This window comes from Dermacentor variabilis, chromosome 4 (genome assembly GCF_050947875.1).
Source record: "Dermacentor variabilis isolate Ectoservices chromosome 4, ASM5094787v1, whole genome shotgun sequence".
In the NCBI taxonomy this organism is placed as follows: Eukaryota; Metazoa; Arthropoda; class Arachnida; order Ixodida; family Ixodidae; genus Dermacentor; species Dermacentor variabilis.
This window is the reverse complement of record NC_134571.1, coordinates 35186670-35212697: the sequence shown is the minus strand read 5'-3', so window position 1 is coordinate 35212697 and position 26028 is coordinate 35186670. Positions and strand designations below refer to the sequence as shown.

Genomic DNA, 26028 nt, shown 5'->3' with positions numbered 1-26028 from the left:
TACACCGAAAGACACTCACCTCCCAGTGACGGAGCTGCCTCAGCTCCGTGCAGAACGGCACGTGAACAGCAGCCGAAACGGCCGGCGAACCACCAGCACGCCGCGCGGTGCAACTCGCGCGCGCACGCCGGAGCGACGCCTTGGGCTACGGCGGGAAAAAGAGGAACACCTTCGCTTCCCCACGAGGAGCACGCGGACTTCCGACCGGGGCTCCGACCTGGCACTCACAGCTAGAGCCGGCGATCCGCCTGCCTGTCCGCAGCTCGCGAAAAAAGCCGATGTCCGTCGCCGCCTGGCGCCTCCTGTCGACGACGCCACGAACCGTCTTAGCGCCACTAGTTGGCTTCTCCACTTCTTTCGCGTCTCCCGTTTGGCGATGCCCTTTTTCGTTTTTCATGTTATTTTTCTTCCCCCATTTTTTATTTGTTTGTTGCTTTGCCGCCGCGGTCGCTTCTGCTGTTTCGCCCGCTTTTCGCGCAACGCCAGCGAAGCATGCGCTCGGTATCTCGCGCCGACAGGCACAAAAAAGCCCACAGCTCGCCGTCCCTTCGTCGCAAACCGCAATAAGCGAGAGGCTTGGGGAACGTATAGAAAGGGTTGCAGCAAAGCGAGAGGGAGGGAGTGAGTAACGTGGTCGTTCTTTACCCAAGGCCAACGAAAAGGGCAATGAAGGGGGTGGTTGGTCTCATTTGCGGCTACACGCTGTACGGCAGCGGCCCTGCTCGCTTTAGCGCCAACTCTGGAACGGCCGTTCACGAAGCGAGTTAACGAGGGCTGATTTGAATCTTGCAGTGCGTTCCCTCTTTTGCTCCTTTGACCTTCTTTGTTACAAATTTGTGGCAAGCCACGGATTGACGTCTCGGTTGAAATCATTCGCAGCAGCTGGTACCTCCACCGTTTCTAGTGAGAGAGAGATGCAGAAGCAAGCGCACGAAAACGAACTGGGCATAGATGTCGTCAATTTGCTTTCGTATGAGGCATTGTTGAATTCAACCGAGGCGATTTATGAGTCGAAGTTACTCTTATGATTCCCAACTCTAATTAAGTAATTTCAGTGGTGATAGTTCGTTAGACGTACAGCCGCGCGCAAATGTTAGAGAAGAATCATAATGCAAAGAAGGGGTAAGGTGTGCAGACACGGACACAAGTGGACAACACGGCGTTCATGTTGCCCACTTCTCTTCTCTTGTGTCCGTGCTTGCACGCCTTACACCCTCTTTGTATTATCATCCCTTACCAACTAGCTCAGCTTTCTGTCGTTCTAAGAGAAGAATCGTTCCGCGAAAAAAATCTTTTTCATTTCTTCGCAGGCCTGCACATACCGGCTGAGATCAAATCGTAAAGCTTGCATGAGCGTGTTGCATTCATGCAAAGTATTGAAGCAATTCCTCAGTATGGCAGTGTGCTAAAGAAAAAAAAAACTAAATAACTGATGCCGTTATCTCCACACTTTTGCGCGACAGTGTACACACATCGTGGTGATTTGTTGAGACATCTCTGGACAAATGCCGTGCATTTTGGGGGAACTGATGTCCTTACTTCTTCGCCTGAGTGCACAAAGATGCAGGGGAGCTGATTTCTAGGCTGAGTGTCATGTAAGACAAACCAAAAAAGAATGTGTGTAAACATCGACGATGATTGTCAATGTAAGGAAATAAGCGATCGCTTATAGAAAGATATTCGTTTTGTAAAATAAACGATGTTATTTGAAGGCGTGTCTATATATTTTAGGGACAATATTTAAGAGGAAGCTTTAGCTCGGGTGCTCCTATCGAAATACATTTAAAAGGAGAATTCTTTTTTCTCAGCAAACACTGCACGAAATTTGACGAAGTTTCTTGCATTTCAACGAAAAACACAACATCTAGCGACTGTTGGTTTCGAATTCTTGATTTAAGCTGTAAATTTTTATTAAATATTGGCAAATATTGAAAATTTTCAGAAACGAAACTATCAAGTTTACAAGTCTGTTACTCGGCAATGAAACATGATATCACAATTATGTGAATTGCACCTAATAGTACATCTAAGGCGGACAAAATTTATATGTTACACATGAATCTAAAAAATATTGTTAATATTGAAATATGGCTTTTGCAGAACCCGTATACACAACGTAACGAATTCCCGTAAGATATAAATTTACATAATGAATTTGTGCTCTTTGAATGATCTTATCGATGCTGTTTACAGAATCGCGATATCGGTTCTTCATGCAGAGCTATTAATTTATAAACTTCGTGCTTCTATTTTTTCGAACTTTCAATATTTTCAAAATGCTTTTAACAAAATTCAGGTGCTAAATAGAAATTACGCTTCCAACAGTCACCACAATTTACTTTTCTGTTTCAAATGCAACAAATTTAATTAAAATCGGCCCAGGGGTTATCTCAAAAAAGCGTTTCTGCGTTTTACATCTATTTGAATAGGCCGCGTCGGAGTTGGGCCCGAGCTAAAGCTTCTTCACAAGTAGCGTTTGTTGTTTCATTACGCCTTTCGGCGAACATAACCAGTATATGTGTAGCGGAGCCGGATCCCTTTCCTGCACCTACCACTGGGAGAAAGGGTGGCGAAATAAGATGACGGAGCACTTCCTCACATCTAAAGTTTGAGGTGCCCCAAAGCTCTCGCGCCGCAGAACGCTTTGAGAGACCCAGGCCGGGTACTGCTTACAAATGTTTAGGAAACTTTTATTCACAACATGTACAAAGACAACTATAGTGAAGGTATATACAATAATGTACACATGTAAAAGATATATACATATAATACATGTGTGCGAACCGTTAAACAGACACAAGGCAGGTAGGGATATCAAGAACGTTACATTTAGTACAGGTAAAGGGCGTTGAAAAAGAAACCAGAAGGAGTACTCGAGAGTTGGCGTTTATCATGAATCTCGAGTACTCTAAATGAACTCGCCCATTTGGCACCCATTTCTCTGCCACGAAGAGTGGCGGAGAAATTCACGCTCTTCCAGGAAGAAGACCTCGCCCGAGAGGAAGGTGAGAATCTCTCGCCTCAGCTGGCCCAGTATAGGCCATATTGCACGAAGGCGACAGTTGCTTGACACAGCTTCGCGACGAGGTATGTCTACAAAGCTATGTCTAGAAAAGCACGTCTCCGATGGAACCAAGTTGCGCCACCTTTGCGTTTTAGAGCGCAGCTCTTTGGCGTCCGTTCCTGGGTTTCGCGTCGTCGTCGGCCTCGTAACCAGCTCCGCCCCCCTTTCATCCCCCCAGCGCTAGCAGCGACCGACTGATACCGCTGGATGCCGCTGACGCCGCTAGAGAGTCAAGATAACGTGACTGCATAGAACACCGTCGCCGCCATGCAGAAAGAGGAGGAAAGGGTCCCCCCCCCCTGTTCTTGGGTGGCGGATAGGGTGCTCTTCAGTTGCCGACGCGCCGGTTATTCGTTGTCCCTGAAACCAACTCCGCAGCTGGGGTTGACTCACTATCGGCGTCAGCGGCATCAGTCAGTCGCTGCTATCTCTTCCCTCCTCCCATTATCGTGTTGTCCGCTTGCTGCGCGCGCTTCTGCCCCCATCGTTTGCCGCTGGGTGTACACGCCGCCCCCCTCCCCCCTCTTCCTGCGAGTCTCCGGTTGTCAAAGCGCCGGCTCGAACTTAATTCCTTTCTTCGCTCCTCCTCCAATGCAACCCCTGTGCGGTGGCAATCAGAGAGCCAGATCGGTGGCGGCGGATCTGTATATGTGCACCGCCCGAGCCGAAATTGCCGCTGCCGTTCGCCCTGTGCGGTGGCAATCAGAGAGCCAGATCGGTGGCGGCTTGACATAAAGACAAACAGCAATTTCCTAACACTTATGCGGGAGAACATCCCGTTCCTCTCGCACGTAACGCGTTCCACGGCTGTGACAACCTCGCGAGGCACTTGTATAGATCTCGTCTTTGAGAATCAAGCATTGGTGTACCAAGTCGAACATATATCAGTCTATTTCTCCGGCCACAAAGCTTCCTTCATGACTGTCAAGAACTGTTAGTGGAGTCTTTGTTAAAGGAATACGTGTGAAAAATTAAAAAAAAATTCTGTGATAGCGCATACATGTGTTGCTCGATTTCTTTGCCTCAATCTATCGAAAAGGTGAAACAGCTTATTTGCTGCGCTCAAATTTCGCATTAGGAAGTAACGTAATCGTCGGTAATTTTTTACAGTGCCTATTTTCACAACCTCCTTAACAACCCTGGGTGCTGTAAGAGTTGGGGTCGGGCATGACATAGATGGTAGCTGGCCCATGCCGTCGTTCAACTCATCCACGCTGAGGACGTTGTTGAAGGGAAGGTCTTGTTCTAATCGAGAACGAGGACTATGCGATTTGTTTACGGTATCTACATGAGAACGTTACAGTTCATCAGTCTAGCATGATTGAAAGAGAATGCCCAATGAGGAGCCGCCAACGGCTCCTTAAAAACACGCTGTCCTCCCTAGATCCCTAGGTGAGGGAAAACGGCCGTTCAACCTTCGACCAATGGGAGCGTCCAAAGTCATCATAGCCGACCCGCCTTTGAGGGGGAGAGTTTACACACTCACTTCCGCACAGGTTCCACTGAACACACCGATGTAAGAGGGTTCTCGCAGACAGAGGTCTTGACCCGAGCAGGCACCTCTTTGATACCAGAGCAGACCCTGCAGACAGTGGCCGCTGCGTCTGCCCATTGGCTGTGGCCTCTTCTGGTGCCCGTGAGACCGCACCGCAAAACATCTCCTTCCAGGAGTTCCCCCGCTCCAAACAAACCGAGGCGGCGACGGCGAATCTGTTAACAATACTTGGTCCGCCGACCGCGACCAGACATGGTGACACTGACGGGCTATTGACGTAGCGCATTGTCGTCCCTACAAAACGAGTCACCGCAGCAGACAGGGAGAGTTCGGAGCTCGCTTCTCCTCTAGATTGCCACCCCCGCAGCTGCGGCGGGCTGGTCGAATTTTGTAGGTCGGTACCTCTGCAGGCCGATTGTAACACTGCGTAATAAAACCTGAGAAAATATATTTATTGTACAGTTGCAAAGGCCACACGTGGAAATCATAGATTAGTTAGGACTACGTCAGAATCAAAGCTTTTTTAAAGCGATGCGTTCTTTGTCCTATTCCAGGCACCTTGCGGTAAATGTACGTAGGTAAGGAGGTCCTGGGTCGCCTAGTTTTGGACCTTTTCAATATATGATAATAAAAAAAGAACGAAAGCAGACTTCAGCGATTCTTTCGGTTCTGAACTCATTTACTTTGAGAGCATCATTTTGCTGCAATGAAGACCGGCACCTTATGTTTCTTTATTTAGGATGCCTGCCTGCAATAACTACAAATGTCAGACGCCTAGCACAACCACCCGGGGCGCTAACAACTAGGCCGCGATTGCTATTCACCATCGATACGCACACATTTACAAGGAATAGGACTTGATGCTAAAGAAAGAAACATGCATCGCACGCATGTTTCTCTCATAACAACGGCAACGAGCTCTTTGAGGTGCCTGGCGCGTGCGTCACGGGCCACTTTCTGACATTTTCCCCTTATGACATCTAGCACACGCTGAGTTATAGGGCACCACCTTGGGGGGATCAGACCACGTTCGCCAGTCCTTTCCGCGTAACACCTGTGTGGTGGTGGTGTGTGTGGTGGCCTCTGCGTGGTGATACGTGGTGGTGGTGGTGGTGGTGAGTTGTAGCAATAGCACCACCACCACCACCATGCATCACCACACAGAAGCTATGCGACATTGTGCCATCTTGATAATCGGTGTAGGTCAAAGAGGTTTCAATGTTTTCTCACCGTAGTACAAATGTCATTGCCGTTATAACATTATCCACGTGACATAGGTATGTACGATTGCATAGCATGTAGCCGCTGACAACGTCACAATCTGTAGTTCTTTTGCTTACGCCCATCCAGTACCTATGTAGAAGTCAAACAATCGGCATGTCATCAACTCCTGTCATGCGGCCGGAGTGGAAACAACGCCTTCGCCGTCGTAAGATCGTCATCGCCGTGGTCGTCGTCTTTCGGCTGTCGTCGCACAAAAGCCCGCGTCACTCACACAACCGCTCGTCATTGCTCGTGATTACACTGGCACGTTTTCTTTTTTTTTTTTGATCCACCTCGTAATGTTGTGCGGAAGCGAGAACGGAGCTGGATAGCCAGTTATCTGCACAATGCTTCGCATAACATCGACTCATAACATCGAACATCCCATCCATAACATCCCATAACATAACATCGAACATCGCATGGGATGTGTTTTATTTTGTTGAGCCTGACAATACTGACTGTTGGCATTCTAAAGCGCACCCACCCCACACCTTGGTTTCGCGAGAAAACGCTCTTTTTACACCGTCCCCTTTGTTATTGGTAGCAAAAGTCTGACCGCCACTGACCATCAACCCCACGTACCAACTAACAAACGCAAAAGCAAGCGAAAGGGCTACAAAAATTCTTGCAAAAGAACGAAAAGAAAAGAAGCGACAGGCTGCCCCCCCCCCCCCCCCCCGCTCCCTCTCCCGAGACCAAGCTTAATAAGCTCTTGAACTAGGGGCTTCATGAATGAGAGTATACGGGACCTATTGAGATCAAGAAAAAGAAGCGAAAAGGCACAAACGGGAATAACTCGCTTGTAAAAACAAGCCTATCAGGCAAGCAGACAATTTCATACATGGATTCACTCAGAGAGACATGCGGGGGATATCTACACAGTTTATTAAATTTTTCAACTTGGATGAACGGCGTACGCATATGCAACGTCCCGGAAAACAGTCTACGGCACACGTCGTCGTAGCTTGCAAAGACAAACTTATTCCGTGATACTCAGGATGTCGACATCGCTAACATCAACGCTAGAGCACTCGTGTATGCGGGGTAAAATATGAAGATTGCAGGAAAGCGCGGATGCGGTAACTGACTTAAATTCGGCAAGCCAGAGGCGTCAGCATGACCACGGGATAAACGATTTCGCCTGCATATTTCCGTTTAAACGGAAAGAAATTCACCCAGTGAAGAATTAACGGGTGGTTTTGCATAAGGCCCTAAAGAAAAGAACTAAACATAGCATGAAATCCTCAATGGCTCACGGCGATCAGCAAGCAGCCGACCATCATCTTCTCGTTATTGCAACGCGCCGCATCTTTTCCATCGAAGCCCACCCGCGATCTGTCTGCTAAGGAAGTAAAGGAGGAATAATAGAGTGAAGAAAGAGAGAGAGACACAGTGAGGGAGACGAAGAAGAACGCAGCGAAGAAACGCAAAAGAAAGAAACAAAAAACACCTGTTCGTGAGCTCCATGCGTTTCCTTCAGGTTTTGAGGAAGTAAAGAACAGAAATTACGAGCGGTGGCAAGCACACAAAAACATCCTCTCCAAATCGAAACAAGAAAAAAGAAAATCCGGAGAACACACCTTCCTCGGAACAGAGACGCTTGAAAATAGAATGTCGTTTCTCCTCACAAGCCCGAGCAATCTCTTCGAGCAGGCAGTGCCGAAAGCTACGCGAGGCCGCCTTGAGGTGGCGGAGGCATCGGCTCGAAGTCCCTTATCCCTTTCCGATTCCCTTCTTTCCTTTATTTCACTCCGTATTCATCTCCTCCTCTCAGCCCCTCTCGGGATTATTTTACCCGTCGTTCGTTTTTTCCCCAATCCTTCGGTTTTCGCTCTTTCACTCGCGCAACCTCTGTCTCCTTCCTTCCGAGTTCTTATCTGCAGCCAGCGTCACCGGAGTCGCTCAGATTGAATCGAAAGTCGATCGAGCACAAATATCTCAAACAAAGACTGCAACGGGGATGGAGAGATGGGAGGGTGGGGACGCCTTCCGATCTCCTCCGTATGTGCTCGCTGGAGAGGGCGAGATACCGAATGTAAAAGCTCAAATGCGGAGAAAGCCTTAGCAAAAATTAAGAACAAAAAGTTTTTGTAGAAAGAGAGGGAGAGAAATAAAACGAGAGTGGAACGCGGTCTTCCTATGACGACGCAATCATTGAGGTCTTCCTCAAGCAAACGGCCCTTGTCCCTTTGCATGCCCCAAAAAGTAAGAATAGTTGAATTTGAGCGAAGCCCTTCTCAATGTTCCCTGCGCGCAACCCTACATAGCTCCTCCCCGGGATCTCACTGTTCAGCTCCCTCTTTTTTTATCACCGTTCCCGCGGTTCTGCGTACACCTTTTCGTGCCGCTTCTGTCTCGGTTTCATTAACCGCTGCTCCCCTCTTCCCCTAACGCTCGCGGGATTATTTTCCTTGTTTGCCTATTCCACGATCTTTCTTTCAACTCATTCCTTCAAAGATTTTTGTGTGTGTTTTTGTGTGTGTGTGTGCATGAGCGTCTGCGTACATGTGACAACGATGCTCTCTTATTTGTTCATGGTAATGCCCCACAACGACGGGTTTCACTTTCGCCCAGCAGAACGGGGCGGCACATGCCGTTGCACCGTACGGCCCCGGGCTTTCGTTGTCAGGGCGCTAAATTTCCTCGAAAATATGAAGCACATATACCAGCCGGCCGCTGCCGCCGCCGCAATCTCGGTGCCTAGCCGGCTGTTCGCCTTTGTTGCCAGCACGCTACGGCTTGCCGGTATATTTCTTTCTTTCTTTCTTTCTTTCCTTCTTTCTTTCCTTCCTTCCCTTCTTTCTTTCTTTCTTTCTTGCTTTTGGTGTATCCTTTCGGGACAGGATCATCACTTCGCCACACGTGGGCCCTCCCACCCGCCTGCTCGGTTCTATATGATATGCCTGTATATGTGCGCAGGCTCGCTGCCAGGGGGCGGTAGCACATTCTGTTTTGCAACCAACGCCTCTGTATGAAAGGAGACAAAAAAAAAACAATTCTGACTTTTGTCACGTCGCCAAAGAATTTGGTGCTTTTGTTTATTCCGGCAAACGTTAAGGCGGAGTGGGGTTCGACGAAAGAAAAACGTATCAAAATTTGTGATTGCAAAATCTGGGGAAATCATAAAGCAAAGAAGGATGTATCCAATGTGATTTTCACAAAGGACCTGAATGAGCAACCTGGTGCGAGCAAACTACTGTGAAAAGTATTCTATGTGAGAACAGCGCCGACGAGAATTTTTTCGGTGTGGCAAGTGTCATCAGGAAACTACCACGAAAAAATCTGAGCGTCACGCAGTGGTGTCGGATGCAAATACTCAGTATCTAGTGGCGTTAATTAAAAATGAAGTTATGGTTTTTACGTGCCAAAACCACGATCTAATAGTGAGGTACGCTATAGTAGGGGACTCCGGAATAATTTGCAACACTTGAGGTTCTTTAACGCGCACCTAAATCGAAGTACGCGGGTGTTCTCGCATATCGCCCCGATCTAAATGCGGTCGCCATGACCGGAATACGATCCCGCGACCTCGTGCTTGGCAGCCCAACACCACAGCTACTAGCAACCACGGCGGGTAATTTGTGGTGTATTGTTTGTGTTCGTTTCATTGTTTCAACTAAAATACATGTAAACGGCATCTGATGTACCGAACATTTTTTTAAGAAGTGACACTTCAGTAAACATACGAAAGGCTGAATGAAGTATTAGGAATAACTTCATGGTTTGAAGGAGCTTTTCCTCAATATACCGCAAACATTCATAGATGGATGGATGGATGGATGGAAAACTTTATTGGGTCCTGCATGGCTATGGAGTGACCCATCGGAGGGCTAATCCCACGTAGGGACCGGAAGACGAAGCTTCGCGCCGCGTCGTGGGCTTGGTGAACTGCCCAAAGCTGTTCAACCAGACCCGGACTGCAAATGGCAGTCTCGAACCTGGGCAGCTCCTGAGTGTAAGCGGCGCTGGTGGTTCGGTCGCACGGCCAGAGTATATGTTTGAGGTTAAGTGATTCACTACAGTGCGCGCACTGCGTGTAGGGTAGTAGCCATGTAGTAGTGAGGGCGTTTGGGTGTGGGGTATGTACTGGTTTGAAGTAGTCTCAAAGTGAGTGCTTGTGGTCTCTTGAGTATGGGATGTGGTGTGGCAAATTCTCTTCGGCTCAGGTAGAAGTGTTTAGTGAGCTCGTTATATGTGAGTGGGGCGTCCCTGTTCTCTCGGAGGTGGTCCGGACCCGTGAGGGCGGCGCTGCAGGGGGAAGTTCTCGCGCGCTCCTATAGGCCATCTCGTTGAGATTCAGGGGGGCCTTCTCGATGTTTTCCCAGGTGTGCAGGGAACCAGCATATTGAATGGAAGTGAATTTTGCTCTTTTGTATGATAGCTAAGGCTCGCTGCGAGATGACCCCTTTCTGAAAGGCTCTGACTGCGCTACAAGAGTCACTGTATATGTGTAGCCTCCGGGGATCCGTTAACGCCAGGGCAATGGCTGTCTGCTGGGCAATTTCTGGGTTGTTCCATAGAGCAACCTTTAGATTTCGTGCATTAACTTTGAAATGCAAGCAATCTATCAGGAGTTTGTACCATATTTTTTTATATCAGATAACAAGTTTGTGGAGTCACCTGTATTGTAAAAGGACCTTGCAATCGTTTTATTAAATGTGCCTAATGCGCGTGTAATGGAGCAGCATCCCTACATCTCTAAGAAGAAAACTTTTTAATGCAGCTTGTATAGCCATTTGTCGAGAATCAAATGCTGCCGCTGCCGTACCCTCGCGGTCTTCCATTTCTTTTCGTCCACTTCTTTGCGCCGTTCGAACTGCGTTCCAAGTTGTGCTGCCTTGCCCACGCGAAGTGATGCCTGCCATCCTCCAACCATCCCGTGACTTCGAGATAAGGCAGCTGGAAATCAATATCGTAGCCACACTACCTACTCCCTGTCGCCAGATAACACCACCATCATATTAGAGACGAGATTTCTCCTCTTGTTCTGCCAGAAGCACTGCATAGTCACCACGTCTAAAGAAATCCGACCAGTAGACACCATGTTTACCCCTGTGCAAGAGTACAATAATCAAAAGTACAATAATCAAACACTTCTCTCCACCTTGCCGGTTTCCGCAGAACTATTACGTCAACTAATCAAAAGGGGCGGAGTTTTTGGAAAAGTTGAAGAGGTGGTGCAGCCTTTTCTCCAAAATCTTGGACTGCTCAGCTGCTTGTGTAAAGGAATGATATCTACTACTGTACTTGCGCTCGGTGTGCTGTGTGCGTGTGCTCGTTTCAGTTTTTCCATTCGTCATCCTCCTACAAGAACTCTGGTATGTTGAGCCAATAGCCCTCCCCCCCTCCCCCCCCCCCCTTGCATAATGTTTCTTGAATTATATTTGATTGAGATATCCGTGAAACTATTGCCTGATGACTAAGCAATATTATTGTCTACTTCCGAGAAGCGCTTCGGGATCCTGTTGAGCGTCGTCATTAATAACCGAGGTAATGAAACGTCGACGCGTTCTAATCATCATGGTTATCATGATTATCACATGATAATTTCATGACTGTGAATCTCTTCATTCTATGAACTCACCAGTATACTTCTCCAAAAAGGGTTCCGCACTTTTTTTTGGGCAAGACTGATAAGATATACATTTAAAACATTTATACATATTTAAGTAGAATTACTGTGAGTCAGGTGGCACAATGCCTAAATTACATTGGGAATTACGCAAATGCACTATGGTCAGAAAAAGAAAACAGAAAAAAAACGTAATTTTCTTCACCAATGTTCTTCACCTAAACCGAGGTTTGTCTTCGTCCTGATGCAATATTTTAGAGCAAAGAGAAAAAAAAATAAATAAACAGTAAACATTTCACGACATCCCGTACCAGTAGCGTGCAGTATATTGTAACCTTACTCCTACAACGGCTGTCCGACGCAAGCTCTCTCGCTGGCATTTCACGGCCGCAACTCGTATAGGCAACTGGCCGCGGCTTATTGCAACGTTATTTTTTGACTATCTCTTTCTTTACTTACTGTTGCTAACACTTTTCCCATATGTTTAGAAGACTAAGGAATACCCTGCATGAAAACAAGCAATCGTACCATTTTCACTTCCATTTTTTTTCTCCAGCAACTGCAATCAACGTGACACTTTGAATCAGGATAAATGAGACGCGAGGAACTCCCGCATCCGCCCAACGGGTTGCGCTACACCACGTTAAGAGCGGAAAGCGTCATGTCTTGCGGTGAAGCAGACCGGCCCTTCCAATGTGCTAGGGAGTTAGTTGGTCGGAAGACTCGCAGATTCGACAGATGCTGCCATGCGGCTCAAGATACAATGAGCGAGATGAAGGCGCAACCAACGTGGTACTCCGATACACAGCACTATAAAGCCAGCCGACTTTTGAAGTTCAGTTCTAGCGACAGCGCTATGAAAATAAAAAAAAAAGAATCCTCCGTAGCAGTTCCGCGTGCAACGATTATTTACTGTTCGACGTTAAGATTTAGATAAACCACGTGATGTCTTGGATGAATCGAGAGGAAGGAACGTTCTGCGATGCTTTTGTTTAGTTCCTTGCTCCCGTTTTTTGCATTATTTGTAATAATTCAAGCGATTCCATCCTCTGTAGCACGGTATACTGAGACAAACGCGGAGAAGATTGGCTCGGGTGCAAATACAACATTCAGGAGCGCTTTAGGGAGTGAACCACAAGCAATTTACTGAAAGCAAACATGTCGACGCTAGCAAGAAAACAGAAAAACAGAGGGTTGAAGGGAGAATGGGGGCGGGGGGGGGGGAGGAACCAAAGCAGTAAGGAACGACTAGGGGCAGCTCATAAACTTACAAGAGAGTAAAACGTATACACCCCACTCGCACACAGCAGGCAAGCGCATACTTTCACAACGCGTGCTGCGACTGAGTTTTCAGACTTTTCTTTCGTTCCCCTTTGTGCCTGCCGAAACCCATCCCAATGTCTAGATAGCGATGGAAAGGAAGCCATTCGCGCCGTAATTGAAAGAAATGTAATACTCCGATCCTAAGCGAAATGCATTGGTCTCGAGAGAGACACCCGTGCTCGATGGCAGCGCGGCGGCGCCGGAGGAGTCGGGTTTGTACGGTTGAACGGACTACCGCGGAAAAGAAAAAGCTGCTATATATATATATATATATATATATATATATATATATATATATATATATATATATATATATATACGCATGACGGTGCCGAAAACAGCAGTGAAAGCCGTGTGCGTGGGTGCCCGCACGCACAAAAACGCATGCCATCTTTGCCAGCCTGCCTGGCGACTGAGTTAGAGCGAGTGTGACGCAGCGATCTGGGATGGTGGCTTGGGGAAGGGGCCCGAGGCCGGAAAGGGGCGTGCGATAAAATACGCGCGAATTACGAGAAGAGCACGCGCGCGCTCGGCGAACAGAAAGAAGGCAAGGAAAAGAGGAAGACCAAGGAGGAATAAGAAGAGGAAGCGTGCCGTTGACTGTGCGGCCCGAGGACTCCTCCTTCCTCGCCCGTCGACGTCGGCGCGGCATATTTTCCTTCAGCGGTGGTTCTCCCTGGGGCGCCGTGAGAAAGGCTGCCGAGAAAGACGAAGCATTGTAGCCGCCAGCCACTCGCGTCGCAGGCGTGGGTATAAGGAAGCGTGTGTGAGTTTGTGCGTGCGTTTATATATGTATATATATATATACATGGGCGCGCGCGCGCGCACCCGAGGCGGCCACGCGTCTAACCGCAAAGTAGGCGAAGAATGGAGAGATAAAGCTCGCGTCTTTAGTCACGGGTTCCTTAATGGGCGAGCATGCAGCGCCACCCGACGACAAATGGTGCCAACGTTCAGTGGCCGAAGCTTTCGCGCTCCGTTTCTCAGTGAATAGCAGAGAGAAAGAGAGAGAGACAAAAAAAGAGACCGCATTGGATGTCAGACGCGGCTCTCGCGTGGGCTAGTTTTTTCTCCAATCGTTCAGCAAGTTGAATGTAAGGCGGAATCCCTAGTTAAACAAAGCTCGATTTCATCATCATCGTAATCATCGTTGTTATCATCAGCTTCGTTGCCTTCTTCATCCACATCTTCATCGATAACTTATTTCCAGCTGCAGAACTAAGCCTTCTACCAGCAATCGGCAACTAAGAAAATAACATTCACCAACCGCAGTTCGGCTACCTTTGTTCAATGCACGAAAACGTGGATTAAATTAATAATAATAATTCTACTGGTTGGCTTGCCAAAGTACAACTTCATTACGGGAACGCCGTAGTGGGGGAACTCCGGATTAAGCTTGGCCGCCTTAGGCTCTTTAACGTGCACCTAAATCTACGCATATGAGCGCTTTTTGCATTCTACCTGCCCAGGCTGGCTCACCGACACTCCTTATACCTTTATCCAGAGTCGACGCTGCAAGAGAGCTTCGCAGTCTCGCTCGTACCATCACGTTAGGTTGCTGGCATACACCACAGAACTCTAAGTGTCGTTTACAGAGCCTCGACTCATCACTGAAACTTCAATTCCCAGCGAATCTTCCACGACGTGACGCAACACTGCTGTGTCGGCTGTGGGCAGGAGTAGCATTCACCAACTCCTACAGCTATCGTATTGGAATGGCGGATTCACCAATGTGCGCTAAGTGCGAGTGTGAAGAGACCATCAGTCACCTTCTGTGCCACTGTTATCGCTTCGATAATCAACGTGCAACTCTCCAGTGTGCCTTGAATAGGCTGGATGACAGGCCATTTACGGAAGCGAAGGTCTTGGGAGCCTGGCCTCACAGCTCATTGGCCCAGAAAGCACTTCGAGTGCTTTTTCGCTACCTGAGGGCAACAGACTTTAGTGCCCGACTATAGACATCCTACACCTAAGTTCTCTCTCTCCCTCTTTCACTCCCCATTCCCCTCCCCACGTGTAGGGTAGCAAACTGGACTCAGTCTGGTTAACCTCCCTGCCTTTCCATCTTCCTCTCTCTCTCTCTCTCTCTGCATTCTACCCCCATCGGAACGTGGCCGCCACGGCAAGGATCGAATCTGCGACCTCGAACTCCGCAGAAATAACGCCATAACCACTGAGCTACCGCAGAGGGTGGTATACAGCTTTGGCTTGCTACTCCAGCTGTAGTACATGATAATGCTAGAAAGTTTGAATTTGATGGAGGGAGAGAGAGAGAGAGCTAGAACACCAAACGCACTACACCGTGATCTTTAATTCTTTGGGCCTATATACGGCGATATTTCCTGAGGCTTTCCAAAGAGAACAGCAATTTATTTCAAACAGCCTAGAAGCCGTTTTAAATGTCACAGCAAAACACTAATATCGTTCTATAGTATATGCTAGTTCTATTATCGACACCACGGTATAAATAACCGGAATAAATTGAACCACCTTTGGGATTAATATGTTATTGCATTTTTTTTGTCGAGTACATGGAATACGGAACGCGAGCGCTTTTGCATACCTCCTGCAGCAGAGTGTGGCTTCCGTGCTCTGGAACCGAATTTCCGACCTTGTGCTCAATATAAGAACGTCCCAGCGACTGAGCAATCCTTGCGGTTAAGTTCATGCAAAAGAAATCTGGAGAGTGAACGGGGGCTTCAACGTGTTGTACTTGCGTCATTAACATTTAAGTAAAGAACAGCGGAGGCGATGTTACCACCAAAAGAAAACTGTACTTTTTTTCTTGATGTGTCATCCAATCCCCATAATATGTCTGTAAGAGCACACACGCACAAGCACAGTGTTTTCCAATGGTTATCATGCCCGACCAATCACCAAACTACAGCTCCATTCAACTACGCCTGCGTTTCGTATCAAGAAATACACATTAACAAAGCCTTTTGAAGAAGCCGAGTGTCAGCACTATCCTAAATGCATACTGTTTAGCTCTGGTTTCAAAGCAAGAAGCGTGGAAAATAGAGTTAGTTGTCTCGCATCAGAAATCCTTGTTCATTTCCCATTTCAATACCTAAATTACGTGCCACCGATCTTTCTTGTTCAAAAAATATCTATAAAAATAAAACGAAATTTCGCAGCTGGATCGCCAAGTAGATTCGTCACAATTTTCGGTGCTAAAAAAGGTGTCGCTGATCACTAAAGGCAAAGTCTAGGACTCAGAAATTTAGCTTCTTTAGCTCGAGCAGTCCTTCCAGGACGTACAAGCGAGCAATCGCTTCTTCGTGATCGAAACTGCGAGGAAGACTACTGACCACGCCAGTATAACGATATGCGAAGCAATGTTTACAGGAACCTCTAAGAAAGGAAAAATAAATATAGCCGAAAAATGAGACAAAGTTCTGACAATTCTTATTCTTCTCTTCTTCAGTTCTTTCTACGTCTTTTTTTTTTTTTTGCCACATCCATTTTCTCTTACGGTTATATGCACCCTGCATTCATTTTCTTCGTCTTTCAGCCGTCATCACTTTCTTCGCTCAGCTTTAGTGAGGGAGAAGTGCCGTCAGCAGTATACTCGTATGGCAGGAGGCCGGTCGCATATGCGCATATATGAGGAGAACTTCGAAGCTGCGAGAGAAGGCTAGGCAGCGGCTCTTCGGTGCAAACGCTTCCGTTTCATCCCCGACCATGAAAAAGACAGATGGTCCCGCATAAACAATCAGCACTGGGTTGTTCTCAGTGTTTATGCTTACCCTGTTCGGGGATCAAACAATAAAAGAGAAAATGTAGCAAACTACAGTGCGCGAAGGAAAGAAAGAAAACAATCACGAAGGATGAACGTAAAGGTTCAAGTTTAACTTGCAAAGTAATATCAAAAGCGAAAGTAAAGCAAATGAGTTGAAAATGCGTTTGAATATTTGCAGGAGACAGTACACGGTCATTGCACACTTCTGTGGTAGAGGTGCAAAGAAATTAAAAAAGAAAGAGCACAAATAAAAAAAAATTGGTGCAACACACATTGCCGTCTTGTTGAGTTCATTCTGCTTTTGCTCAAGCTTTCATATTGCTTTTCCTGATAAAACCATTGCGGCGGTGTCTGCATGTAAAGGTGTAAAAAGAACAACTAGCGGGGACCAAATTAACAGAAGCAAAACTAGCTCTTTTCTACCCACATGCAAAATCCACCAACCACCCTTGAGTATCAGCTGATGGTGATCTCCTGACCTAAATTTGTTGTACTGGAGCCGAGCTGCATCAGAACAACTGGGCGTGGCTTACCAGTTGCAGAAACTCGGGAATGGGTCCTTGTTTTCGCATCCTTTTCTTTTTTTCTTCAGTTCGAATTCTTCACGCTCGTGAGTGGGCGAGTGCTAGCATGCAGCCTGAGATTCCCAATGAAGAGCTACCGCTCAAAGAACAGCGAATATAAGGAAGTTAATAATAAATAGGATGGATGTCAGTAGTGATAGAGGAAGAAAGAGAAAGAGCTTGGGATTGGAAAAATATTTCGTAACTGCCATAAGCCAAATCGGTGAAATTCGCATGCGGTTACTACAGAGCACGAAAGAATTGGTTTCGTAATTACGGTTTCTTGGTTATATAGATAGACTGGCAGTGGACGTAAGCTACGTTGAATTTTCATTCACGAAATTCAAACGTAACCAGGTAAATGATGACGTAGGCGATACGAGTTAAAACTCGTATCGCTGTCTCTCCTATCGGCAGATGCTCGCATCTTGTAGTAGAAAATTAGAGCGAAGTTTTATGAGCCTGACACAGTGGTGCACATCACCTTAGGCACTAAGCCACAGCTGCGCGTGCTGCCTGAAAGCTCCAAGTCATTGGAGATCTCAAGTTTCCACAAAAGCTTTGTAAGTTGTAAGGTTGCGAGCAAGAAAATAGGCAACACAGAAATTTGGAAAATGCTGAGACATTCTTAGCAGCATGTTTTAATATTTGTTGCAATGCCGGCTCTGTATGGTCTAAGACGCAACTGAGTATAAGCTTGCTACGTCGCCTTCTTTTGATCCATGTTTTGAAACGATGAAACAAATTTGAGCGGTCTACGTTCCCCACTACGAACATTTAGTAAAGGCAGATAGAAAACATGAAGATTGCTTCTTTGCAAACGTAACAAATTAGGGGATTACAGGCGTTGTGAATAGAAGTAGAGCTGACTCCCTCCAAAAAATAAAAATTGTAAAGTCTTGTCAAGCCAAACTCGTTCCTACGACAAATTGAAACAGTATGCAGGCTATCGCTAAGCCCCATTAACAACAGAAGCAAGAAAAAGTGATATAAAAAGGAAAAATGAAAAAGCGTACACGAAAGTCGTAAGGAAACGGCGGGACATAGGAGTTATTGCGCGTGGTACAGAAAAGACCTCATTAAAATTAATTGCTCGAAGGGATTCCTTACGGAAAGGCCTCGGGAAAAAGTCGTCCACACGAGCGAGAAGTTAACATAAAAAAAAGAAAGGAAGAAAGGACAGAAAGATGAGCAGGATGGAGGATAGTCTCTCGAGGTTTCTGGCTTCTCTACTCTCCGATGACCTGGAAGAAAGAGCGGCGGCGGCTCTTTTACGAGCAAAGCCAAGGATGACCACAGGCTCGCCGCTCGCCCTTTTTCCCCTCTACTCATCTGATCCCGCCCGACGCAGCGTCCCTTTACCACGCTGTACGAGCAGCGCCCCCTGGGGGTGCACAGGCACGCGCTAGTAAAGCAAACAGGCGGATCCTTCGGGCATCGTTATTACGCTTTTAGTGCGGAGACCCGTTTGATCGAGGAGCCAGCATCAAGGTCAACAATGAAGACGCGATCTCCTTTACATGGGTGAGCCCGCCGCGCCAGTGTAACCGATTGACTACAGTCTAAGAGTAAAAATATTTTTTTTAAACAATGAAGTGTTAAAGCAAAATGCGAAACCTAGGCTTTTAGTGTTTCTTTTATTTTTATTTTCTAGTTTTTTTTTCACTGAGAGCTTGGGTTGAGAATGACCAAGCTATAGCTTAGGATGAAAGGTCCTGTCTTGTAGAGCAAGTCGAGTTGTTGATGTTCTGCACATGTCAGCGCTGTGAATTGTCGGCCGTCATGCTATAAAAATAAATCTATACCCACAAGCTTTTATCGTTTTTATTTTCTCTAGCATGGAGAAGGCATTCAGCGTAACGGTCACACACACACACACACACACACACACACACACACACACACACACACACACACACACACACACACACACACACACACACACACACACACACACACACACACACACACACACACACACACACATGCACTCACACGGGCACGCACGAACACAGACACGCACGCATGAACACACACACGCACAGGCGCGCACACACACATAAACACACGCACACGCGCACGAACACGCACGCACACACACACACACATACGCAGGCGCGTGCACACGCACTCATGCGCACACACACACGCACGCGCATGCACACGCGCATACGTGAATGCGCACACGATATTATGAAGTGATCATAATGGCTGATTACCACAAAATGCACTTCGAGCAGGTAAAATGCGTCCGCCCTGAAAGATAAGTGAAGCCGATTTCCCCCAACAGAAAGCATCAGTAGACAGTGATGAATCTCCGTTCTCATCAGATGTATATTCAATCGCGTTCTCTAGAACACGCCCTGAGGCGCCTGCTCTGAAGAGGCTATTCTGCAAACTGTTTCCGCACTATATACAGTATATACGAGAAATGGTGGAGGAACATCTTTTTTTTTTGAGTGCCTGAATCTAGAAGACAAAGTTAGCTTTTTATTCAGAGAGTGCTTACGTAAACATACTTTAAAGCGGCTGTAGAGCTCAAGAAGACGCGTCGTTTGAATTCACCGCGTAAGTATGCAAACATGAGTTTGAAGAGCTCGCGTCGAGCCTAGAGAAGCCAATCGCGACATCGACGTTGACCCCTACTCTCTAGAGTGATGAAGCGCGTGAAGTGTCACTTGGGCGTCCGTCAGTAGCGGGGGTGGGGCGGCTGTGAATAGCGCCGAAAGAGTTGCAACGCACGTCGTAAATAAACATGACGGCGCATTCATGCCCCCGCATCTTGATGGCTCTTCAGCGTCTGAATAATGCGACACGACAAGCCGCGGCAGTTTTTAGAACAAGAATGGGTTTTCTGTCGCTTTCTCGTAGGAGGAATGATAATGGGGCTTTTCCTTTCTAGTGAATCGTTTTGGTCTCACCCGGCCTCATTCAATGAAACAGCATAGCCACGAAAGAAGCTATGCAGATCATAGTTTTCGAGCAGCCCGCGATGACTGCACCGGCAAGCGCAATGAAATTCTGAGACCATTGCAATGCGTAGAACTCGCTTTTGCGTTTTGAGTACCGCTCATATCGTGCGGGAAATGAAGTGCAGACGCCATCAACTTCACATAGTCACGCTGTCAACTACTCAAAAATACAGACATCGGGCTCGGTGTATACAAGTGGTGGTATGGTATTTCGCAATACTGACATCTGTTGTGGAAGTCGGCTGCTCTAAGCTTTGCAAAGAGCTAAATACAAGTTTATAAATCCCTTTGTAAATGATGTTGAATGCGCCGGTTCTCATGCGACCTTTCCTTTATGATTCACACAAAATAAAAATTAAGGCGGACATTACCAGCACCAAACAAACCGCACCTCGCTTGATTGCTAATATACCCACCGGTCACGAATTGTGATGGGGTGAAAACAAAAATGTCAAAATTACATAATTTTATTCCATGCTGCTTTATACTACAGAAGAAAATTCATGATAGTAGAGCATTTGCTAGTGAGTCCTCATGACTACAGACTAATTAAATGTCAAGTTAGTGTATCGTCATTGATGTCGCTTTTTTCTCATAAACACATTTGTTCAGATCAGCTGCTCAAATGATGTGAACAAGTTAATTATAGGCTGCAGGCATTAAGAAGAAGAAAAACAACTGTTCTATCATATTTGATTAGACGGAGCACGTCAAACATCGGGTCAAGCGTGGTAGTGCCTTTGAGTAAAGCGATCTCGTGTAGCTACACTCTTAACACTGAATGAGCATAGAACTACATAGGGTAAGCAGAAGATTCAACTTGCTAGTAGGCAGTGTTGCCCATTTAAGAATTTTGCAACTAGATTTAGTAATTTCTGGGTATTTTAAGCGAAGAACGACTTCTTTTTAGCGAACGACGTGTTTTTTAGCAAAATGGCGAAGCAATTGTAAACATTTGAGTAGCCGCGAAGTTCGGTTGCTTCTAAATTTAGTTTCTCGAACGTGCTTAATTATTAAAGAACTATCAAACGGCGGCCAAAAATGGCTGTACAGTGCGTAGGCTCTTCGACCACAATAAAGCAGCAGTGATCAGTGTTCAAGAAGGCCACGATGCGAGTAACCGCGTCGAGACTTTGTCACTTTATAGACCTCACCCAAACAGACACTAGGCAAACGTGAAATGTTTCGGTAGAATACAGCTTTTCTTAGGGTATTTTTTTTGTAAAGCAAATTGTTGTTATACCAGAAAATTATAATGTTCAGCTGAAAGTTATTTTAAATCCAGTGTTCATCAGAGATCCTAGAAATAACAGTGAGGAAAAACCTGTAAACGCGTGAATAACAGTGAGGAACAAACTGCCTAGCACTCAGCGTAAAATTTGAATGCCTTAAAAGAACCATACAGTACAGGCAATGTCTGGGAACTGTGGTCATCACTTTTCCAGCCATATGACGTAAATCGATGCTATCGAGGTAATCTTTTCCGCACAGATAAAACGGTTCATTCATAGCGAATCCCAACAGAAAGGTCTTCCTAGCGCATCTCAGCATTTGACAGTGATGAATCTCTATTCTGAATAGCTCTTTGTTCTTGATATATTTTTCCTTAGTGGGATGAGGGTGGGAGATTGAGGAACGGGGGGGGGAAGGGGGAGTCGTGCAGTATATTTTATGTTTTCTCCCACATTGTGGGTGTCCTGGCGGCGCATGCAGAAGCATATTGCATTCTTTCAGATTTTCTCATGAATCCTCTTTTAACTTCAGTGGACTCATGTATCTTGCGAGATGAAAGGTGCTTCCTTCGTGTACCGTACAAGGCTTTGTTAAATCAACGAAAGACATTAGGTTAATTTTAGAACTCGGGAGAAGTTATGTAACATCATTTAACAGTTACCCTCTGAAAGAAACCTTACGACGTCATAAGCGCTTGGCATCCTACACATATTGTCCGACTGTGTGCATCTGTGGCGTGGTAATCATAACAAAATGAGGCTTTCATTTACCCCTAATAGGTGGCAATTGCTTATTCGATCTACTCTATACATTACAGGAGTGAGTCGTCGCACCGCCTGAATTCTTCGAGCTAAGTCCGAAGACGGCATGTCAATACAGAAGCACCACCAGTGTTCACCATGCGAGAGTCTCCCTAAGTGCACAAGAACAAACATCCGCAGCGCACGTCACTTTACTAAACGAGCGTCCTCCTTTGCCCTCTCGCCTCTAACATTCGAGAAGTTTCCGCGACGTACATATACACGTGACCTGGCCCACTGGCCTCTCATGAAGCCCACCAAGCATAATGGGGGGAGGAGAGGGAGGGGGGGGGGGGCTTTCATCTGGCCACTAGAACTCGGCGAAGGCGCGCAAAAAGCCGGCACTCGATACGCCGGCGTGGTGTGGATCTTTCCGCTTATCGCGTCTTCTTTGCCCTCGCAACGCCTCTGCCCTCATGGGATCGAAGAGCCAGGTCTTGCCATTTGCATAAGTGAACGCGACAGCACTTTCCCACCAATGGCACAAACAGGAAGAAAAAATAAATAAGGGCATAAAAGTATGTCCGCCAAGTACTCTGCGGTTTCGCGGCAGCCGAAATTAGTGTCAATGGTCTTGACGTCACTGCCGACAGGACGCTTGCTTTCGCAGACCTTTATGTTTTCCTTTAAGAGAACTTGGAGATTGAGGCAAGCTCCGTCTAACTGGGAGGGCATTGGATCTATAGCAGCCCCGAACGTGCTAATACCATTAGTATAGGGTGTAAAAATACAGCAGTATGGCGAAAGAACGTGACGGATGAGCTTCGATATGTGCGCATCACTGGTGAAGCCGAAAAATTACCCGAAAATGCAAACTTTGGCTGTCTTAGCGGAGCGCGCTTGTGGCGTAAGAAGATTGATTGCCGAACACCACTCCGCTTGCCCTCCCATTTATGTTTGGCATGCTACCCGAAGCGCAAGGTCTTCTCTTGCGCGCGCGGCAGTGTTTTAGTTCGTGTTACTTCTTGGGAATCACAACGTTCATTTCTTTCTTTCTTTTTCTTGATCCCCACACTGCTCTGTGTGGTGCGCTGTGATCACGTCTCCTTACGCATGTCTCCACACAAGACACCTTCTAAATCCGTGTCTGAGGTGAACCTGTTGAGAAATGCTTACACAATCCGGATTAATGCTGGACAAAAACAATGAATTGTGGGCCTTGGAATCCTGAAGTCACCCTAGAAAAGCTATCAATCATAAGACAAGCTTTCCTTCATTTCTTTCGCAAGCGTTATTTAAGATGTAATACGTGTACCTCAATATGTTTTATGCGTTTGCTATAAGGGCTCGATTCTCACCTTCATTCGCGTTTGTGACGCGAAAATTTGAGGCTGAACGTGCAATAAGCGTCTAGTGTGTGAGAAGCGCCTGTCATAAATTGGAAAGGCACCTTGGCTAATATGTTAGCAACGAATATTCGACAAAGTTCACTTAAACCCTCATGGAAAGTTTTATACATCATTTTTTTATCATGCAACAAGGAAGAGCTGTCATAAAATTAAACGGAAGCTGACCGAGCAGGAAATACGAAAACAAACATTCAAAACAAGAAATTATAGTCCTACTTTTGCTTCTGAGCCGCAATTAGTAACACTTCTACGTGGCCTGTACAATAAATATGCGCAGGTCTTCAATAAAGAGGTATAGATGCAAGACATCTGCGCGAATGAGATCAAGGGCTGTTGTTCCCAAAAGCGCACCAGGCACCATTTATGGCACCATTTCAAGGAATCAGCATTTTATTGCACGACCTTGCACGAACGAGCTCCCTAATGAAGTGATGGCAGCGTCTAATAATGAAAATGCTATTGAGAGCCATATTCTTTGAAGGTTCTGTTATCCATCTCTGTACATACGCTACTGTTTTCTTTTTTTAGTTACTTTGTTACTTTGTTTGGTAATTTGTTACTTTGTCTACCGCTTTTGCAAACTTCAGAGCTTAAAAGATGTTGTATTTACTGATGTATTCTTTTGATGTCGCTGAATATTTTTCAATTGTGACCACCTGTATTTTACTCCCACCCCCCTACGATAATGCCTTGCAGGCGATGTAGGTCCACCAAATAAATAAATAAATAAATGACAGTGATACCGACGCTCGAGGTTTGCGCCGTCGTCCCAGGAACCGTTGTGATGTCCCCATATCCATGACCGTGCGTAGCCGGTGGTTGAACGGTTAGAAGACCCCCAGAGAGACGCAGTGCGTTTGGATGCAAAAGCGACGAGGCCAAGTGGACACACTGTCACTCTCCACGCTCGATCAGCTCTGCCGCGATGTCATAAGGCAGCGTTCTCGCTTGCGCGAGCATTGTGTGCAACACGCATTAGCGTGTCTGATGAACGGCTGTGCGCACACCACGCCGTAGTGGACAGTCAGACGTCAAGCTAAGCCTATAAAATCGTTACCTTAGGCGCTCACAAACGCCGACGTTTTCCTTAGGCCTAATATCGTGCACCATCGAGGTGCGAGGCTAGCAAAGTCATCGCGCCAGCATTCTGAGACACCCCTAGCGCAACACTAAACCTTTGAATGCTTCGCCTTCGCACGAAAAGGGCAATGGATGAGTGTGTTTCAAGTCTGGCCAGTATCGGAGATGGTATGCATGTAGAACTGCGGAGGAAGCTTGATGATGATGATATGTGACGTCACCTCAAGTTGAAAAAAAAAGCTATAAAAAGAACATACTCTCTCGGTATTTTAACTCTTTGGATCTGCGAAGCTATGAAAAACACAACCTGACTTACGCTACTTGTTTCCTTCTTTTTTCTTTACTTCAATGCTGCGTTCATGAAGCTGTCTTCTTTGACGGCTGCGTCAGGATTGTAAAGAGGCTTAAGATGGCATTTGTCGGCTTAGCCGCCTACTTTGACACCCGCCCACGACGTGTATTGGAACATAGCTATCTTTTTCACGAAATCGCGCGCCCATTCCGTTTGGTGGAAAACAACGCCACGTAGATTCGTCAGAATGGCGCTGCACTGACATGCGCTCTTTTGCGCTCGTGGCACAGACTAGACACAATTATCTGCACCAAGCGAGATGACCAAGGGTATAGTGGAGGCCAGTGGCAGAAAATAAAGAGAAATAGTTGTCACGCCTTATAGTTTCGTGATGATGTTTTTCCACCACTGAAACGACATGCACCGCTTTTTTCTCAGTTCGTTCGCCACATGGCGCCAGCCCGTTCCTCGCGCAAGCACTCCCTACATTGGCAAAGAAACGTCCATTGGCACACGATCATCTCAATATGTCATTGACGGTTTTCTCTATTGGCATGGTCGATTAGTACGAAGAAGGGCAAACTTCGGGTAGTTCCTTGAAATGCCTCTGGGGTTTGGCACGGCTAGACAAGTGGCAGAGTAGTAGGCTCAAATATAGCGAAGTACGTTTCTTCAAGATACTCTCTACAGTATAATAGATGACATTCTTGCAACGATAATGTAATAACATATTGGTAAGGTAGATCAGTTGTATGGCGATATTCATCTAACCAGCAAAACAAACACGGACACAGGAAAGGATGTACACAGCATACCGCTGAACCAACGACTGCGTTTATTCGTTTATTTTTTGCTATACCTCACAGAAAAACAACTTTTGTAGCTCGAGGTGCAAAGTTTGTTTAGACTTCTACAGGATGGTTCGCTGCCATGTATAAGATCTGCACACACGATGCTGACTGTTCGAATTTACACATGCGCTATATGTTTTAACCGGCGGGAGTAGTATATAGCGGTAAGTGCATTTGTTATTGTACACTCTTAATCTTATTCCACATAGGTTTTACTAATTAAGCGGAACATATTATTAAAGCTGTTGCAAATTCCGAGAAGCGAGATTAGGAGCATACAACCGTGTTTTAGTACGTACATCCTGTCCTGTGTGAGTGTTTGCCTCTCTGGTAACAATTTTCTACTAAGCTCACGAGCTCTACGTTCTTCAGCTCAACATAAGATATTGTTACCAGAGCCCAAAATATGTTACCCAATTTAGTTAC

General features: G+C 46.4%; 1 protein-coding gene and 1 long non-coding RNA gene across 2 annotated transcripts in view; one reads left to right on the top strand and one right to left on the bottom strand.

The window, feature by feature from the left end:
* Window positions 1–150, bottom strand: part of LOC142578930 (cell adhesion molecule Dscam1-like) — a 348188-nt gene extending 348038 nt beyond the window's left edge. Inside the window, exon 1 of the mRNA XM_075688636.1 lies at window positions 20–150. The gene's annotated coding sequence lies outside the window, so the exon portion shown is untranslated. The remainder of the gene's footprint in view (window positions 1–19) is intronic.
* The window catches only part of LOC142578931 (uncharacterized), a 209463-nt gene that overhangs the window by 118732 nt on the left and 64703 nt on the right, over window positions 1–26028 (top strand). The window lies entirely within an intron of this gene.